The sequence below is a fragment of the Cupressus sempervirens genome, chromosome 3, assembly GCF_028749045.1.
Source record: "Cupressus sempervirens isolate cs-2001-9-10 chromosome 3, ASM2874904v1, whole genome shotgun sequence".
Classification (NCBI taxonomy): Eukaryota; Viridiplantae; Streptophyta; class Pinopsida; order Cupressales; family Cupressaceae; genus Cupressus; species Cupressus sempervirens.
In genome coordinates, this window is record NC_143120.1 from 266,993,804 (window position 1) to 267,000,321 (window position 6,518).

General features: G+C 40.2%; 1 pseudogene across 10 annotated transcripts in view; it reads right to left on the minus strand.

Annotated features, from left to right (window-relative positions):
- The window catches only part of LOC149565931 (phosphopantetheine adenylyltransferase pseudogene), a 53,339-nt pseudogene extending 48,132 nt beyond the window's left edge, over positions 1–5,207 (minus strand). The window contains exons 1-3 of one of the 10 annotated variants that reach the window (XR_016362089.1): positions 4,854–5,003; positions 4,588–4,657; positions 3,671–4,391 (exon numbers count right to left, since the gene is read on the minus strand). The product of XR_016362089.1 is annotated as a phosphopantetheine adenylyltransferase pseudogene, transcript variant X7 (transcript). Of the gene's footprint in view, positions 1–3,502; positions 4,479–4,587; positions 4,719–4,853 lie in introns of those variants that run through there. The other 9 variants (XR_016362087.1, XR_016362084.1, XR_016362090.1 and 6 more) reach the window with 9 other exon arrangements.
- Positions 5,208–6,518: the final 1,311 nt, after the last annotated feature.

Genomic DNA, 6,518 nt, shown 5'->3' on the forward strand with positions numbered 1-6,518 from the left:
CTTGGAAAACCTTGGAAAATCAGAGCATTGTTGGTGCACATACCCCCATCATCACGCCAACAAAAGGAGAAGCTAGAGGCCAAGCTTATGATCAAGGCCTCAAAACTTCAACTGGATACTACAAGAAGATGGCTCAAGCACAAGGACTCAAGTGAGAAGGAAGGATAATAGATGAAGTGCGTTCTCGCTTACATACCAATGAGATTTCAAAACAAATTCCCTTCCTCTCTCACGCCGAGCCTAGTTGCCATTGTCGGCATGGTTTTACCACTCATGCCGACAGTCAGAAACTCACCCACGTCTAACGCATCCTGGACTTGGGCCGGCAAGATGCATCAACCGCAAATAAGGTCATTCAAAGGGATGTTAATTCCCATGGCATCAAAATAGGTATGCAATCACACGCTGCCCCTTCCACTTCATTCCACGGGTATCTAATCAACCCACAACACAAGCATGGCATTGAGATAGAGCACGGTCATAATGACATAAAAGACAATTTGGAACCGCAGAGTCAATTTGTCTCCCCTGTTCATGCTCGCATTCTCAGTATTGGAATGACAGCTGCTCAAAGTAAAAATAAGGTTATGGCATCAAATCATCAATCTGCACTTAAGCAATATGATCCTCAGTGTAATAGTGATTCTCATGTTGAGAAGAAGCATTACACATCTTCAAAGGGAAATAACTATGAACTCCTGAGACAGAATACTCTAGATATTGAGAAGCAACATACTAATGATACGATGCAAAAGGGGGATAATGTGCACAAGCTAAGAAAATCTACAAGACAAAGAAGGCTTCCTCCCCAATTCTCTGATTTTGAACTCTTGTACTCTGAAGAAGCAGAGCCGAAACTTTTGCTTTCAAACCAAGTTGAACCAACAAGCTTCAAAGAAGTTCACAAAGCATCGGATTCTCACAAATGGGAGGCAACGATGCAAGAAGAGATGGATTCTCTACTCAAAACAAAACTTGGGATTTGGTTCCTTTGCTACCAAATCGAAAAGCATTCAAAAATTGATGGATTTATCGGTTGAAAGATGAATGCAAAAATCAGAAGCGTTTCAAAGCCAGGCTGATTGTTAAAGGTTTCGATCAGCAAAAGGGCATAGATTTCAATGAAATCTTCTTGCCCGTAGTCAAGATGACTACAATCCGGGCTATTCTTGGATTAGTTGCTGCTCATGATCTTGAACTTGAATAGCTGGATGTCAAAATGGCATTTCTCCATGGTGATCTGAATGAAGAAATCTACATGATGCAGCCTGAGGGATTTATTAAACATGGTAAAGAAAACTAATATTGTAGATTGAGGAAGAGCTTGTACGATCTCAAGCAAGCTCCGAGGTAGTGGTGCCTCAAGTTCGATCAATTCATGATTGGAAATAACTTCATTTGGTGTGAATCTGATCCATGTGTCTACTACAAGAAGTTACCTGATGGTTCCTTTATTCTTTTATTGCTCTATGTTGATGACATGCTTGTCACCGGCTCATCTATGAAGCTGATTTCAGAATTGAAAGAAAAGATGTTAGAAAGGTTTGCCATGAAGGATTTAGGGGTAGCAAAACGGATACTTGGCATGGATATTATCAGTGATAGACACAAGAGGGAAATAAAGCTTTCTCAAGAACACTATGTTCTCAAAGTACTAGAAAGATTTGGCATGGCAGATGCCAAACCGGTCAGCACTCCTCTTGCCAATCATTTCACATTATCTTTAGCCATGTGTCCCAAGACACAAGAAGAACAAAATTACATGAAGAACATCACATATTCTTCAGCAATGGGTAGTCTTATGTATGCAATGGTTTGCACTCGTTCGGATATCGCCCAAGCAATGGGGGTTGTCAGCAGATTTATGAGTAATCTGGGTAAACAACATTGGGATGTGGTTAAGTGGATCTTAAGATATCTTAAGGGCACTCCTGATTTTGTATTGTGTTTTGGTGGCAAAGACACTTCACTCAGAGGTTATACTGATTCAGATATGGCTGGAAATTTAGATAATAGAAGATCTACTACTGGTTATGTATTTACCTTTGTTGAAGCAGCGATCAGTTGGGCATCAAAGTTGCAACAAGTGGTCTCACTTTCTACTACTAAGGCCGAATACATTGCTCTCACTAAAGAAGCAAAAGAGTTGATTTGGTTGCAACGTCTATTTGGTGATTTTGATTGTCCTCAACAAGGATCAGCCTTGTATGGTGATAGTAAAAGTGCCATTGACTTAGCCAAAAATGCAGTGTTTCATAGCAAGACTAATCATATTGAGGTATGGTATCATTTCATTCAAAGTAAACTTGACAAGGGCAAACTTCAGGTCTTGAAGATCAACACCAAGGAAAATCCAGCTGATGCACTTACAAAGGTTGTTCCACGAGAGAGGTTCGAGTTCTCCCGAGCTTCACTCAGCGTTGTAAAGAAATAACAGTAGGGGAATTCAGGGGAGACTCGTACATTACAGCAGCTGGACTTCAAGCAGGGGTTTGTTGGGTGTATATGTGAAGCCCAACAGTCTTCAATTTATTATTCCTTTTTTATTATTGTTTTTTCCTCCAATTGTTTGTCTCTTCATTTTCTTTGAGACTCTATAAATATGTATTGGAGGTTCATTATTTTGGATTGTGTTCGAAGAGCTGAAGCTACAGCTGTGATGTAAAGTTCAGACATTTATATTAATAGAGATCTTCCCTGCAGTGTGGACATAGCCACAATTTGTGGTGAACCACGATAAAATCATGTGTTTGTGTTTTTCTCTTTATTGTTGTTCTGCTCTTTCTCAGTTTGCACTTTCAGCGAACTTCACAACATGGCTATAGCCCCAGTTTAAAGGTTTTCAATACTTTTAAAGTGGCACATCAGCTAAGTCACCTGAACCATTTAAAATACGATCAATATGATCCTGACCATTAAAATAGCTTCTCAACAAGGTTACTTGAACGATTTATAAACGTGACCTTAGGATGGCTAAAATAAATAAAATATTGAGCAACTAATTTTTGAGATATTGAATGCAAGATTTCACGAGACTAATGGGCACAAAGAACTCGATTTGATGCAACTATGACCTAAACTATAACAATGGTCTATTGCCTCAAACGCAATGTTTTCCCACTTTCCAACCAATAATTCCGGACGTTAAAATAAAATCACTAGAACGAGACAAGAACCTTTATAACAGGGAAAATCCCGAATACTGATTTCATTCTGCAGGTGTCTAGAAATCTTCAGGAGCAAAGCTCTTGCCTGCATGGATTGAGAACAAATGGATAGACGCTCACAGTAGGCCTCTTCACTGATTTTCTGTTATGTAAATTTTCAAAATCTTTTTCTGCTTCAGTATATGTCAGTGACATAGGATATATGTTAAAAGAGATTAACTTCCATCTTGATAAATGGTTCTGGTTTATTTCATGATATATTTGACGTACAAAACATCAGATTTCAGCCATTATTTCTTCAAAAACTGGTGACAAAAAACTCAAGTTAATCAAGCTTTGGTTACCAATGCATATCTTTCATATCATTTAAATCTGAATTTTGGTCATGATTCGTTTGCTTTTTTTCTCATTGCAGGTGTGCTATTTTCCCTGATGGTTAAAAATACAATTATCTTCAGAATAAGCATAAACTAAACAAGTACAAACATTAGTTTAATCAATACCATCATGAATCATTATTCAGAAGCAACTGAACATCCTTTCCTGATCTGTTCAGAAGCATCGAGTTGACGCAGTGCTGTAGAGCTGAGCTTTTCGCCATTTTCCCCTTCAATAACCAGGTCAATCACTTCGAACTGCAATTGAGATAAACCCCTATCAGCCCTTCTCTTATTGACAGACAACCCACCAGCAAAAGTTTCCTTGCTGACAATAATGGCATCTAGATCACTATCAACGATGGATGGACCATAGGGATCGGTGATAGGTTCCACCTGCACTTGCAATTCTGGTTTAATAGATTTAATGTATCTTTCAACTGCCTCCATTCTCTTTTCTACAGGTTCAATCAAGTGAGCAAGCTCTTTGTTTAACAACATTGGTCCAGTACATACACCCACAACAACTCTACGCCTCGCCAATTCTGCTGCAGCCTTGAGAAGACGACGATGCCCATCATGCAACCTATCAAAGGTGCCTCCTAAAACAACAGCATCATATGAGTTGGGTGGAGAGTTGATTTTTGAAGCATCCATACCTTCAGAACTGCTACTGTTAAGGTCTCCAGTTTCTAAATTTGGAGGAGTCATTGGCTCGCCCATACTCTCTTCGCTGCTTGGATTACCACTGCCTTCTAATTTGTTAGTTTCTATTCGTGACTCAAACTTTGCAAAGAGTCAATTGAACGTGCCATCTGTTTCTTGTCAAACGTATTCACTCCGCCACCTGAATCATCATCGAAATCGCCAGCATAATCATATATGAGGTTATGTACATTAAAGTGTTTTCTAAATGTATATAACTCCACAGTACCTGGGTAGAAAGAAACTATGTTAATGGCACAAAAATCCAGAGTAGTTTCAGTAGAACTCAAAAGAAGATAACTTAATAATCAACAGCATACGATGGAGTACGAAATCACCTCAACCGCCATGGAAGATAAAGCTGATAAATACATGGCTATCCCTTACCTATATCTGAATGTAAAGTAGCTGCAAGTCAACATCCCTATCAACCACTGAAAAGGGTGTAGGCTGTAAAAAAGTTCACAAGCTGCATATTTATGTTATGTGCTTATTCTACTCATACACGGGTGTCATTTCACATCCGTATAATCGCCACAAACTACAGAACGTTACGTTTTACCCTGGAGAACAAAATTGAAAGTAAAGTTGAAAGGGAAAATACCAGTACAAGCCTGCAAAGCCAGAGATTGAATCCTACGCTATCCAGTCTAATATTGGGATTTTGGGTGCCACATTTCCAAAAACAAGAAAAAAAAATCCGCTGCCGATGAAGTTTAATAATAGCAGAGGATTACAGCGCTTGGGTTCGATGAAGGGAGAGTTCCTAGGAGTACTTAAAAGATGGGCGTTTCAGCTTTAAAATGATCACCATAGGGAATGTGGGAGATTGAATCCTACTCAATAGTCTAAGAATAGAATTTGGGGCCGACAATCGTCCTGATGAAAAACAAGAGACCTAGCACAAGGAGTTTTTTTTTTCTAAAGGATGTTCTTTCGAAGGGAAAAAGATTGAGTGCAAACGAATCGGGCTCTCAATAGGGGAAGTTGTGCTCTCTTAGGATTTGTACGGCTTTTGTTTGAATTCTTGTTGTTTTGCCACCTATCATACCACATTTACTATAGGACTTGCTTTTGTTACAATGGCTTCGGCCTTCTCCGGCCCAACAGTTGTTGCTGGTATTGGAGCTACTATTGTTGGACAGAATGGCTCCGTTGAACAAATGTCAGTGCAAGTTCGTATCCAAGGTGTTTCACAAAGTAACTCATCACCTGATATTGTTTTGAATGTCAAAGAATTTGATAATGCATGCACTTAGCTAGAACAAATAACCTTTATTGGGTATTTTGTGAGTCGCACTCCTTCTGAAAGCATGATGTGGGAATGGGTTTCGAAGGTCTGGACACCTCAAGGTGTCTGCCTTAAAGGCGTCCAAAGCCTTACCAAAGAATCTTTTCTTTTTCGTTTTGGTAATCATAGCCAAGCTAAGCATGTGTTTATTTGAGGTCTCTAGACTGGTAGGTCCTCTCTTCTAGTTTTCCAGTGTTGGTCGCACGATTTTGTTGTTTCTAAAGACCGCAAACTTAAGGTGCTCGTATGGGTGGAGTTCCCTGGGCTTCCTATCCCATGTTGGTCCTTTCTGATAGCCATTGTGCAAACTATAGGCAAGGTTGTCTGCCTTGAGTCGGACAAGTTTTTTAATGCTTGGCCCTAGCGTAGGGTTTGTGTTGAGGTTGACCTCTCCAAGGACCTCAAAGAATCAGTGAAAATACATATAGGTGGTACCACCTTCACTCAAAAGGTGTTAACCTTTTGAATACATGCTATCGATGTCAATCTGCGAAACACAAGATTAGGGATTGTCCATTGCTAGAACGCAATCGTCCAACAACCCGAAAGCCAAACCAACTCTGCCCGCCAAAAAGACGAATGGACTACTATTGTGAAAAAAGGCAAGGGTTCCACTGTGCCTAAGGCATGCTCTTTGCCCCCGGATAATGGTCGTCCCAGCTCAAGCCTGGCATTATCAAAGCCTTCGGTCCCTTTGCTCCCATCATACCCCGAACTCTCACCCTTCATGAGTTTGAGCACCGCAAGTGGTGTTGATGATTTCATCACAAACCCTTTGTTGTTCTCATGGCCCAAAAGGCCACGACAAGGTACATAATAATGGGGAGAAGATACGGTGGGTCATCTCTCTTGGAGACCCTTCCTTTGATGCTTCCACATTCTTACACAACAACTTGTCATCTCTTGGGGACAAGGTAGACATGCAAGTTGGGTTAACATGAATTATCTCTCATGAAATGTGTGGGGGCTAACAAACCT